The sequence below is a fragment of the Lepisma saccharinum genome, chromosome 2, assembly GCF_977018435.1.
Source record: "Lepisma saccharinum chromosome 2, izLepSacc3.1, whole genome shotgun sequence".
Lineage (NCBI taxonomy): Eukaryota > Metazoa > Arthropoda > Insecta > Zygentoma > Lepismatidae > Lepisma > Lepisma saccharinum.
In genome coordinates this window covers 170,646,483-170,660,614 of record NC_139230.1, presented here as the reverse complement: position 1 = coordinate 170,660,614, position 14,132 = coordinate 170,646,483, and the positions used below count along the sequence as shown (strand labels likewise).

Below are 14,132 nucleotides of genomic sequence, written 5' to 3'. Positions count from 1 at the left end.
AATATTTTTATGCATGGGAGATGTAGGGTGCTAATTCACATGGTAGAGTGTGTTGCAATTCGGGTCACTGGTATATCATATCGTGGTAGTAGCATTAGTTTGTGTGAAGGAGGAGTTGCACCGTAAACCCTTCCCACGTACTCGGCTGATTAGCATGGCCTTCAAGCGGGAGCACTAACTACAGGGTCATTGTAGATTCACGTGTGAAAATGACTCCGTAATTGCTCGACGCTGCTCCTCGCTCTTGGCTTTCAGTGGCTTACCCAGGTGGGGGTTGTGGGCATAGGCGTGCGCAAGGGGAGGGGGGGCAAATGCACCCGCTATTCATGGATGTCCGCAGATTTTTTTCTACGGAGGGACAAGCAAGGTATTATTCCATGAGGCATATTACCCCTATTATAGTGTTACCCCCTCAAAAAACACCTCTTGATTTGAAATTATCGCATTCCTGCATCCCCATTATAATAATTAATGTAAATTACTATGACAAATCAAATCATAGTGTGAAAATGTACTTTTAGGTTGACATTCGATTTCAGAGGGGGAGATGTGGCCATCCTTGCCCCCCTTCCAGACGTCCATGACCCTATATTATTAAATTTTTACCTAGAAATTTAGGATAGAGGAATCTTATCGCCGTTATTAAAAGATATTATACTCTTAAAGAAAAAGAAGTATTTTCAAACCGATGAAAGTTCAAAGCAACTACGGGGAAAGGGGGTGGAGTGGCACAACCACAGGGGGGTAGGGTGCATTGCCCCCTAACCTTGGACGGAAATCAATTTTAGGGGGGCAAACATGGAAGTAAAGGAAAGCAAGACTAGCAGATTCTAAGAGTAGCAGGACAAATGAATACTCAAGGTGGAATTAGTTTTCACGTCTATCTTGCATTATTTCTTCCAGACGGCCAAGAGCATCTGGAGGGAGGCACAGAGCTGCAAATTGCCCCCCCCCCCCCCATTTTAAATTTTATACGAATGAAAATACATTTGGTAAAATTTTCTTGCTTGCTTCGCTAGCAATATATGCTTTTCTTGCAGTCTTGTCAAGTTCAGGGTCGTAGCTAGGGGTCGGCCGGAGTTGGTCCTGGACGCCGAACGGTCGAAATGAAAAAAAAATGTAAAAGAGAATGCCATGGCGCTCCATGAAAGTTTTTGCGTCATATTAAATCAATACTGTTTTCATTTTGCAAAAATTTGGATCTGAAAATTTTCTTGCTCGCTTCGCTTGCAATTTCTTTTCTGTACTGCATTGTAAATTACCAGGGAGATAAGTAAGAACAACTAAGTACTACTGCTAAACGGTCGCGTGTGGGGGGGGGGGGGGGTATATACACACACCCATCAATGCAATAAAACTAAAACAGTGAGATAAAATTATGTTCTTCTTTAACAACTGAACTTTTATCAATGCCTTTGCCCCTCCTAATCACAGGGTCTGCGCACGCCTATGGTTGAGGGGACATCTCTTTGTCCAGCTTTCCTTAAAAGTTGGATGACTATATGTCCCGTTTTGACAGGGACAGTACCGTTTCAGAGGCATGTGCAGTTCGTCCCGTCGATATTATTATTAAAAAAACAAACAAGACAACACTATTTGTCCCGATTTATAAATGTCTATCAGTTATCTTGAAAACAAGAGTCTAAATTTGAGAGACATTTCATGCTAAAAAAAATGTTGATGTAATTTTTAAACTAGCGTTCGTTGCAACACTGTGGTAAGCACATCATCGCAATCAAAATGTTCCATTTTCATTGGGAACATTCGAATAGACAGCAGTTTGCTGTTTGCAGTAAGTTAGCTCGTGTCGCGGGTTGTATTGTTTTGTGTGTGTTCCGTTATTTTAATAAGCATGCATAGTCAAGAAGTGTACACGTAGTTTCAATACGAACCTGTAACAAGAATTTTAATTCCTGGGTCTTGACAGAAACTCAAATGACCAAGATATGTGGGGTAAGTTTTTCGGGAAGTTTTATGAACAGTTGGTGAAGAATATAGCTGTTTTCTAGAAGAAATGCAGAAATATGATAAATACTTTTGGCATTCCTCAACTTCAGCGTTGGACTAACATCAAAGGCTGATCAGAAGGGACCAGAAACAGTATGTAAGCTATACCGAGATTATAATAATTAATATCTTTTGACAATTGGAGATCATATTTCAATTCATATAATAAATAATAATATGTTAATAATTACATTAATTGTACAATTAGGTACAAGAGATTTTTTCAGGAGAGGGGTAAACTGACCTTGGAATTGTCCCGTTTTGGAGTCAAAAAATGTAATTAAAATTCAAGGTAGATTTCACACTCAAGTGGCAAGCGACACGTCTCACTTAAAAGGTGAAAAAAAAGACAAGAAAAACTGCTAAAATAGCATTGCGACGCCACTGGTGTGAGTTATTCAATATGGCGGACAAATATGGCAGCCAACGTGGTGTATAATTTTAATACAATTTTAAAGACCGCCATGGAATCCAACGTGTCCTTTCCTACATTTTCGATGGCTCTGAATTTAATAGAACTAGTTAAAATATCAGCTTTAATATTTGATTTAACATTAATATTTTTGAAGAAAATAACTCTCCCCCAAAATTAAAATTGACCAAAATAAAATATCTAATGGAGTAAGATTGGTATATTTAGTATCAAATCTCATGTATCCAAGGGCCCTGTAATCAACAAAGCTGCCAAAATAGTCGTATAACAAACATAGTTTGAAATATTCAATACGACCCTCGATGTTTATGCAAAAAACGTCTATACCGGCAAGTTCAATTTGATATTAACCACACAATCTCCAGTATGACCGAGTTCGAGAATGTGTGAATTCCTAGTTTCACTCTCAATATGCGTCTTCATCACACTATTCAATGAACATGATATATATATATTTTTTTTACTTTAACTACTCCCGAAAGCGAGGTATTCCCTATCGCTTCCTGAATAATATCACGAAAGAATACTGCATTAGAGGTACGTACATGCAATTAGTTGTCCGTTAATAGCTACAGGCTTCATGTCTATAACCAGTATTCTACATAGGTTAATAAGGTGACTAACAACCAATTATTGATTGACTGATTGAATTAGGTTATTTTACGTTGCATTTCTGCCACTTTTGGCTAATCGCGACGATGGGGATAATATGGGGAAATTGATGAAGGGATCCACAAATAAAATCCATGGCCAGACCGGGATTCGAACCTGGACTTCTGGCGTTGCAGCGGCTGTGATAACCACTCCGTCACGGAGGTCTGTGAGTAAGAACAAAATGAGTGTTATGGGGACGACAATACGGTGCTGTCATATTTATAATGCTTCTAAATAAAACAAATGAAATGCATATTTAAAGTAAAACTTCGTTTAATCACCAAGATTCTACTCGTCTATTTGAGGTAGGGGATAAGGGTGGAGGAGTCAAAGTTGATGAGTGGGAGCAGAAGGCATTATGGTCCTCGTTCTATGATTAAAAGCTAATCCAAGACTACTGTCACCAACATTTAGACAATTATGGTATTAGCATAAAATTGACGAAATTATAATTATTCATTTTATGTGCATATTTTATGACGTAACTCCCGTACTATGAAATATAATTTATTCAAATAGCTTGGAAACTACTAGAAAGGCTTATATGTGATTTTTTTAATATCCTTGTTTTTGATAGTACACATATTGACAGAGTTATTTGGAAAAATTCTTGACAAGAGTTTAAAAAATGTGAATTTGCGAATGAACATTCCTGCTTATACAGTAAAACCGGCAAAAGAAACATCAATGCCTTTTCACCTTCTACTGTTGTTGGATCCATGTTTCTAGGCGTAAGGTAACGATTACACTTTAGTATATCACCCTATATAAAGAGGGCCGCCATTTTGGGTCGACGCAGACATGATATTTGGGGGGACATTACGTGTGTTATTCAGGAAGGTATGTAGTCACCGATTTTCAATTGTAATTATGTCCAAGGATGTATTTGGACGTATTTGTCGTACGGTGACGATCCTCTTATGCAGGAAATGCAGTTTGGTTTATCGGTTCAGAATAGTGACGTAAATATCCATTGATCTTCTGAAAGTCAACGAACATCTAACGTCCACAAACAATGGACGAATTAACATTAAGATTTGAGAAAATTTTTGATCAAAACAGGCTCATTCATCACAAAAACCAAGCACATTTCATACTAGATGCAAGTACGTACAATAGTCGTAGTTATTGGCGGAAGAGATTTTCAATAAATAGACAGTAAAGTTTCGATAATCCGAGGCAAAAGAAATCCGAGCTTTCTTCTGATAAGTGCCCAGAAAAGCGAGATGGTGAACGAAAACGATACGACGTTCTGAAGCAGAAGATACTTGACCATTTGTTTATAGTATAAGCTTAATATTGTTTAACTATTTTTCCTAACATATCTTTTACTACTGTACCACAGATAAAGGTATATAATATTCTTTCTGGCAGAATAAGTGGAAGCAAGAGTGCGAGTGGTACCTTCAGCGCCTCTCAACGGATTATTTCAAAACTTCTTGGGAGTGGCGATTCTCAGCAGGAGGTCAGTGCGCCGGATTTCCTGCCTCTTTCCATATCTGCTTATATACCTTTATCTGTGACTGTACTGAGCAATGTAAGAACAATATTCATATTAACACTGCCCATCCTATTCGTCACATACCGTAGTTTTTTGTTTTATTATTTTTCTTTTGCCTTCTTCCGATTTTACCTAGGTTTTTTCTGTGTAGTCTGAGTTTTTTGTAATTTTTGTAATTTGAGTAAGTGCAGATCCCGTCCACCTCGACTCTACTGTAACATAATTTTCAACGCAATCTGTTCTTAGCCAACCTCCGTAGCGGAGAGGTTAACACAGCGCTCTACAACGATAGGGGTCCCGGGTTCCAATCCCGTTTGGGTACTCGACTCAACGATCTTGTTATTCAAGATTTTAGATTCGAGTCCTGTATTGGGTACGGACGTTGTTTTATGATAGTCCCTTCATCAATTTCATCAAATTATCATTCATCTTCATCGTCGTGATTAGCCTATTGAGGTAGAATATCGAGGTAAAATACGAAAAAATTAGACATGAGTCTAGAGTTTTTAGCTTCGAAATCTGGGTAGGAGGAAATGGATGCCTTGTGACTGTCTTCTGTGTACCTCACGATCTTCAACCCAGGGTTGTTAAAGGTCCAAGAACCCATAAATTCTAACGAGTTCTACTGAGTTCCGCAACAGGACCAGAAACTTTTCTCTCGCACAATTTAAATTTGGTCCAAGTTGCGTATTGTTTCACTGAAAAATGGTTCCTGCACCATATTTAAATTGATTTGTAAAAAAAATTCCCGGACCATATTTAAATTGATCCGGAAAAAAGGTTCCTGTACCGAATTGAAATGCTTTACAGATAAAAAGGTTCTTTACGGTCCAGAACCCATTTACGCTTGCTGATTTTCTCTCCTGGACCGGAATTGAATTTATTTAAAATTCCTAGACCTTTAACAACCCTACTTCAACCACCTGTTCCCTTCTTCCTATTAACCTAAAACGAAAGTAACACCATCGCCTTCTAATCAAGGTGTCCCGGGTTCGATGCCAGTGGAGAAACATTGCACAGTGGTTTGGTTCCCTTTAAACTGTCCTGATTAGCCTTTCTGAGCATAAAGCTGACTTATGACATGTAAAATTGCTTATGTGTTGAAGCACCCTAACCATTCTATTACGCATAGGGGGCTCTTACCCTGATGTGAATTCAGTGATCTAGTCCTTTAATTACACGATTCAAGATTTCGCCACTAAAAGTTAATTCGAATCCTGACTGCCGACCTCCGTGAAGGAGTGGTTAGCACAGTGCACGGCGACGCCAGCTGGACATGGATACTCAGTCAGGGCATGGATGTTATTTGTTATTCGCATATTCGCCATTAGCTAAAAGTGGTAGAACAGCGAAGTAAAATAGATCAAGCAATCGAATCCTGCCTGGGAATGAGTCCCTGCCTCTTATTCATTCCCATCGTCCCGATTAACATAAAGTGATAGAAAAGTAGCGCAAAATACACAAATTCAAATTTTAAAATAAATAGTTCCTATTCTGGGACACTGTAATGAAGTACAGGCCTCCCCAACGGCATAGTGGAAACGTCGTCGCCTTGTAATCAAGAGGTTCCGAGTTTGTTGCCCTGCGGAGCGCATAGTGGTTCGGATCCCACTTTAAACTGTCGGGCGACTCCCGATTAGCCTATCTGTGCATAAAGAGGACTTGAACAAACTTTGTCTTGTAAATAAAGTTTGAAACATAGTGTAATAGAAATAACAATTACAACAATACAACGCGGTAAAGGGATTGTAGTAATGGACGCCATGTCAAAAGTCCCCTTGTACATTCCGAAATTGCACTTTTGAATACAGGAATTAGTAAAAGACGCTACACGACAACCTAACACCATGATGCCACTTTGTAGCACCTGATCCCGTTAGCAGGCTGGGGGAAAAAAGTAGGGGAACTTCCCCTTAATACGTCATCGACTCCCCGCCCATCCAGGGAAGTAGAGGAATAAATCTCGCTGGACTCGGCATTAGGTTGGTGTGCTCACCGGAGTCCGCAGGTGGCGTTGCGATCGCACAGGTAGGCTGGCTTAACTGGGCATGAGTGAGCGTGGTGTGAGATACAAAAATCGTGTTACAGCAATGTTCTTTTATGTTTACGATAAAACATTTTACTGTGTAGTCTTAAGTATAGGCATCGCTCGTTGCTATGTTGCATTGACTGTTCGTAGTACCTTTTCGAAAGTGATGTATGTAAACGTTATGCGAGCATGTTAAATTTGACTGATAACTCGATGTTACTTTGTTGACATGACGTTGTGGACAATTGCGTAGAGGATGCTGATAATATTCTGTTCATAAGGAAATGCTATTTCCTTTTCGAAGTTTGTTTTTAGTCCAATTTGTACTCTTAATAGTCTAATCGGGACTGGACCTACAGTTAGTGGAATCCAAAGCACTGTATAATGTGCCTCCACCGAGAATGGAACCAGAGAGCCCTTGATTGATAGAATTAGGTCATTTCACGCCGCTTTTCTGCCACTGTTGGCTAATCGCGATGATGAATGTTAATAAGATGAAAGGACAAACGCAAATGAATAGCACACAACACTGCCTCCACAGGGGATTACACTGACTGTAGGTCTAGGCGCCAAAGCCTCGTTAGTCTGCAATCCAGGGTGTATTACGTGGAAGAGAAGTTGACATTTGGTTGCCTTCACAAAGGGCCACACCTTACACGCCTTGTAACCACCTTGATTACAAGGCGAGAGCGTTACCACTACGCTATCACTTTCTTTTTCGTCTATTATAATTCCATATTGACATTAGTGCTATTAGAGGCAAATTTAATAGACTTCTTTCCATGTAATGAAATTCTTTACTTTTAAATTGGTGCATGAAACAAAACGTAGATTTGCTAATTTAATGTAATTTCCCTGTGTTATACTTCACCGCTCATACGCTACCTCCGCAAAATATTAGGTACAACTTTTCCTGCCCACGTGATACACCCAGGCTTTACAATTTCAACCTACTTTTGTCAATTTTGCCCGACCGTCGCATCCTGCCCCAGGGTAACTTTCTACAAACACGTGAAATTGCATTCGCCACTGCACTATGACGTATTGCTAAACGAGGAAATATGGTAAAAGCTCTCTCGTTACCTTTTCCCCTAACGTACACGTGCAAAACGGCTGGTTCGAAACGGGTGCGCTACAATTTACGTTTACCTTCTATTCTAAAACTGCGTTTATCCCATGCTTTGCTCTACATTCTGTTGATCCTTGCGATTTTAAAGTTTTCACGTTTAGAGTTCTTTATTTCCTTGTTTGATGACACCCTAATGAAAACCTCCCTTCCACGTAGTGTGCAGCCTGGACTAAATTTAGCAGACTAACGAGGCTCTGGCGTCTGGACTCACGGCCAGTATAATCCTCTGTGGGGTTCTTGTTGTGCGATTGTCCTTTCATCCATTTCGTCTTATCACCATTCATCTAGTGAAAAGTCGCAGAAAAGCGAAGTAAAAAAAACTCGATCAATCTTAGCTGCAGAGCATAGATAATAATTATAATATTATAATAGAACTGTACCCTAAGATTCTGGAACAGTCTGTTTAGGACAGGGTTTTATCTATAGAAATTGAAATTTAAATGAAAGTGGGTTTTGTTACGTATATTGTAATTGCTTTTTGGTTTAGTATTCTTATTGACACATGAAATTTGCTGGACGTTTTCTATTTTCATGAAATGGGAGGGATGTTTTGATCTAAGATTGCTTTTGAGGAGGTAATTAAATACACAGCCTTAGGTGATATATGACTCGTTCGTTCAATTGACACGTTTGAGTAACATCGTCTTATAATCGAGGGGTCCTGGTCGAGGCGCATTGCACAGTGATTCGGATCCCACTTTAAACTGTAAGTTCAGTCCCGATTAGCCTTTCTGTGCATAAAGTGGACTTTAAACATCAATTCAAACTCATTCAATTACCACGTTTGACTTCAAAGTACAAGTAAGCGACTAGTGGCGGAGTCAGATAAATATGAGATAGAATATGAATATTTTCTGGGGGGAGTCGCATTAAACACCGTAGAAACCGGTGTCCGGTAAAAATGGCAAGTTTTCTTCTTTGGCAGTTGTCCTCTCTCAGCGTGCAGAATGATCGCTTTCACTGCTGCATTTTGTTGCTGGATGCATCTGATTAGCTTCCACAATATAGCCTACAGTCTTTACTCTGTAGGATGTTTGAATTTGAATTGCATTACTCCATATAAACCTATACATTGGTATTTGGAGGGTTCAGTACAGTTCAGATAAAAATATAGTTACAAAATTTCTATAATTTCATCAAGGAGGGGTTATTTCTCAAACTTTCTCCAAATTCATATTACCATTGTTTTATTATACTTTAATTAAATAATAATAATCATAATTAATAATATTTATAATTAGCGGAATTACTACTAATACTATTAATACCACTACTACTATTTAGTAGAGATCTACATAAATATAGTATTTAAGAAAACAATAGCACGAAATTACTTTCTAGTCATTCGATTTTTATCAAATCCTGGGAGCATTTTTTTGTTTCTTTGTTACGAAATAATTGTCTGGTCAACGAGGTGAGATATTTTAAGGGTGAAGAAAATCCATAAAAACAAGAAAATATATTAAAATAAATTAAAATAAACAAAGTATAGAACTCATCCAAGGAGCTGCGGTTCTGGTCGGTGGAGCGTCTGACAATCACGCGAGAGATTTTTTTTTCCACAGCATTTTTCATAATATTTTAAAAGCTCAAGGGTGGGGTTTAAACCCCGTAACCCCCCCCCTTGCGTACGCCACTGCTACCTTCAAGTATATTGTATGCACTGTTCTCTTATACCGTCCAAAATTAGGACACTTGGCTATCTTCACAGCATCATAATCAGGTGAATGATTATGGTCATAGGAACACACAGGATTTTGTGTCAATATTGTTTTTAGAATTCCTCGACACTTGAAATTGTTCCTCCACCTTATAACATTCTTCAGATCAGACTGTTGTAGAAAGAAGAGCTTATCTCCAGCTTTCCCAGATTTAACAATTTTAATTTTAAAAAAGTAAACAAGTTCGTCCCTCTTAGTGCGAGGGGGGTTAGATAAGGGCTGACTTGAAGTCCTACTGTGTGACTGGTCAGCAGGTGCGCACAAAGTGTAAACTTGTTTTCAGTCAAGATGAAAACCCATTCTATGCTGCACCCCCCTTAAATTTCATCAATCACTCATGCTTCAAATTATTTACAAAGGTTACCTTTTATTAGCATGTGATTCTATAGCGGCAGTAACTCTTGCCAAAAGAAATAAAGAAATAAACTGCATTATTTTTGGAAACCTCAAATAAAATGTATCCATTCAAAGACAAATTAATGTTAAGACACCAAAATTATATTAAATTTTAATTTAAAACTGTGAAATGCAAGACACATAATTTCTCAATTTTCATGTAAAATCGTAATTTATTGTATTTGCCATTTTTATTCCTACCGTTGTAATTTTTTCCGTAGCCATTTTTACCTAAATTATAGAAACCATGCACATTTGTGCTAAAAGAGGGGGGGTTGTTGGACCCTCTGCCCTCTGCCTGGAGGTGATTGCATAACTGAAAAAAGGATTCTGGAATGTAAAACAGTCAATACTCCTCTTCCCTTAATTTTAATAACTTTATAATCTAGAACGTATGCACTAGAATGGAACTTGCTATTGTTTAGTAATTATTGTGACCTGTATTTGAGTCTTTGTCAATAATCCACGATCTCCTGTAAAACTTTAATAAATTGGCTGCTTGAGTAGACCAACAGTGAGGCCCATACTTTGTGTTCCCGAGTTCGAACCCAAGGTAGAGCATGACCGACCTTTCTTCACTTTATTAAATCCATGTAATCTATGAAAAGTTATATGGATTTAATAGTTTTAAATGCTTTTAAAATTGATCTAGAATATGTGCTTTGATATTTGTTTAAATACTTTGTATCGTGCTTGCATTTCTTATCTGTTAATCAATACTGTGACTGGTAAATTAAGTGATAGAATATTCGAACATATGACTTCTTGCTCCATCACGTTGAACTATTAAGTCACGAAGACACACACACATATTTTTTATTCGAAAATTACTGACGAGTTTGTGTTCGGTTTACCTGTACACACTATAAGAATTTTAGAACCTAGAGTGAATATTTAGAAAAATCTTAAATTGTTGCAAAAAACTTGCGAAACTTTGCAGGAGGGCTGTTCTTCACGGCAAGAGGTGTTGCTATTGCGATAACCATGAACTTCTATTCATTATCTATGTTGCACAATGTATTACAAAACCGGTTTTGCATGGTCTAGACTTCTTGCAACTTCTCGTTTTACGAAGCAGCCTGTGGAGTGGAAACATGCAGTGTGAAAGTAAGAGCTCATGCCACCTATCTAATGTAAACCGAATTGGAAAAATTAATATCCAAAACCCCTACAAGTTTTCTCTAGAAGCGTTTCTTGTACACCTGAATAGTTCGGTTGAGAAAATACTGATGCAAGTGAGTATGCAGGTTATAAATAAAAATTGCGCAATATACAGTGGACACTCTTAAATTCGAACTTGTATAATTCGAATTATTCGGTTATTCGAACATAAGTTTATTCCCCTTGAAATCATATTTAATGATACATGTTTTTGTTAATTCGAACTTTTTCGTCTTCCCTTGGAGTTCGAATTAAAGAGAGTCCACTGTATTTCCATGATTGGATGTTTGTGAAATGATATAGAGAGAAGCACCTCTACATAGTTACCCTAAACTTCATATTTACGAAGATACGGTGCATGAATCAAGATAGATAGAATTAATATACTTGACGATCAGTTCCATGTCAGTGTGTGTGTGGACAAAATATTCGGATATCGGTTTTCACTATGGATGGACGATATCGGAAATTTGATATCGCGATTTATCGTCAAGAAAATATCGTCACAGACAATACGATATACTTTTTCCGTATCGTGATATCGGCGATATATAGGCTAATCGGGAATGGACCTACAGTTTAACGTGGGATCCGAACCACTATGTGCCTCCACTGGGACCCCTTGATTACAAGGCGACGACGCTACCACTGCCCCACCGGGGAGGCCTTTCTTAACTATGTAAAAAACACATTTGAAAATCTATTCGTGTCAATTAATGATCTAGTCATCAAACATTTCCCTTATATACTCGTTACCTCTTTCGCCGAGGGGCTTAATCAATGGGGGTTTCACTGACAAAAAGAACCATCTGTCATTCTTGTCCTTGAACTATCTATCACCTTCTCAAACTGTCGCTTTTTTAATTATATAAATAAATGCAGTAAGTACCGAACACACCTACCAATAAACTCTGAAGTCAGATTATGGATATAGGTAATTGTTAAGGCAGTTAGCAACTCTGCTCTCAGTGGAACTCGCGTATCGTCGCGCTGACGGCAGGCTTCTGCGCAGCTGAAGGCCAAAGCTCAAGCTAAACCGAATTGCCTGGCCTACCTTGTGTTCGAAACTCGGATAAGACATGTTCGTTGGTGTTCAATGTTCATTGTTTCATCTCGTACATTAAGCATCCACCCGTAAGTAGCCAACGCATGCATATCTAAGGAGTGCTTTAAATAGATTCATATCAGAAGCCACTGTAGATGTAAAATTTATTTTCAAATCTAGAATTTCATGTTAATTTTGTATCCTCATTCGACTCTCTCAGTTGTAATAAATGCCGTAGTCAGGAAAGTGTTTTGAACTCAGTTGTTCTTTGCATTAATCCCCTATTTAATTGAAGCTACATGATACAACATACAATTGCTAATATAACTTGGGAAAATATCGAATGATGTTGCCCCCATAAGTTGTAGAAGATCGTGGACGTTCACAGGGTTTTTCCTATGGCAGGAAATTTTCTCCTAGATAGTTTGAATTTGAAATTATGACCATCTTCCGACATATATCAAGCTTACTTGCAGGCCCGTAGCCAGGCAGGAGCCAGGAGGCTGATCCCCCCCCCCTCCCACTGGCACTGCCATCAGCCCCTTCGATATTAGGTAAAATTATTTTGTATAATTTGTTTGTAGTGAAGAGTGAAGATGTAGACAGCAGATATTATTTTGTTCACAACTTGAAAGATAAATTCACAGAACATAAACAGCAGATATTACATTCGTTCATCTTGTTTATGAGCCGAAGTCTAAGTAGCGGCAAGTATTTACAAAATTCTTTAGACCAGAGGTTCTCAAACCTCGGTGTTTTAAGATCTTTCCGCGGTGCCCAAGTCAGAATATAGGCCTACTTAACACTTGCAACGCTCAGTGAGTGTGGTTAGATAGCCTGCCTTAATTTAAAATATGAACACACATTTTAAATTCAGAAACATTTTACATGTAAAAAGTACTAAATAAGCACATATTTGGAACAATCGTCATTGAGGAACAATTAAGTGAGATTTCAGTAAAAACATTGGAACATTTCGCGGCACCCCTGTAAGCCAGCTCCGGCACACACTTTGGGAACCGATGCTGTCTCTATTAGATGGAAATATGTCACACTGATGTAATCATCCACATTCCTTCCACATCTGCGCCCAAGGTCAACAGCTTCCAAGTTTTGGGAACGAAAGGTAGTTTTATTGCTTTGCTTTTGGTTGGGGTGGAATATACGGTAGGCACTATTGAGTATTGTGTATTTTTTTCTTGCATGATATAAATATCTGTATCATCAAAAGCAGTATGGAGTGTGTAGTAAGGGATGATGTCAGTAGCAGTCAATTAATACTTAGAGATGTTTTAGAAGATATAGAAAAAGAAACTAGTATTTGTATGATATTTGTAAATTTTATATTTTATATTAACTTAATGAGCCGGCCCTGTGGCGGAGTGGTTAGCACATCGCGCTACGACGGCAGTGATCCCGGATTTGAATCCCGGCCTGGGCATGGATGTTTGCGAGTGTCCATTCATCAATTTCATCATATCATCTCTCATCCCAATCTTCGCAAATTAGCCAAAAAGCGAAGTAAAATACATCAAATGAATCAATCAATCTTAATGACTCCCTCTCCCCCACACACATAATTTACCTTCATTTAATACTGTTAAACTTTTGCAAAATGGGATTGGTTTACAAAGCCCCCCTCCCGATAACCCGTGAGCCTCCCCCCTGGAGATCAATTCTAGTTACGGGCCTGCTTACTTGCAGTTATTTATAACAACACGAAGTACTGTTATATAATTTAATAAAATGGCTCGGTGTAAATATTTTTGTTACTTATGTGTATAAATCTCAGTGTTAGAAAATAATTAACTGGCGTCTGTTATAAATTATTTCATGCTACTATAATTAATTTGAACCCTCAAATCTGTTTCATGTTTTGTAACAGCACAAGCAAGGCACGTATCCAGGAATTCCTTTCGGCGGTTGCTGAACATCATCTTTTAAGGGGTATAGATAAAACCTCAAAATTTAAGGCCTGTGGTGGCGATTGGATTCCAACACGGGGGGGGGGGGGGTGCAAAGAAAGTTTACTTTCTCTTGGTAGACAAGGCCTAGG

At 38.4% G+C, this 14,132-nt stretch overlaps 1 protein-coding gene across 1 annotated transcript in view; it reads left to right on the top strand.

Annotated features, from left to right (window-relative positions):
- Positions 1-6,544: 6,544 nt before the first annotated feature.
- Positions 6,545-14,132, top strand: part of LOC145984189 (alkaline phosphatase 4-like) — an 83,081-nt gene continuing 75,493 nt past the window's right edge. The window contains exon 1 of the mRNA XM_083117705.1: positions 6,545-6,623. The gene's annotated coding sequence lies outside the window, so the exon portion shown is untranslated. The remainder of the gene's footprint in view (positions 6,624-14,132) is intronic.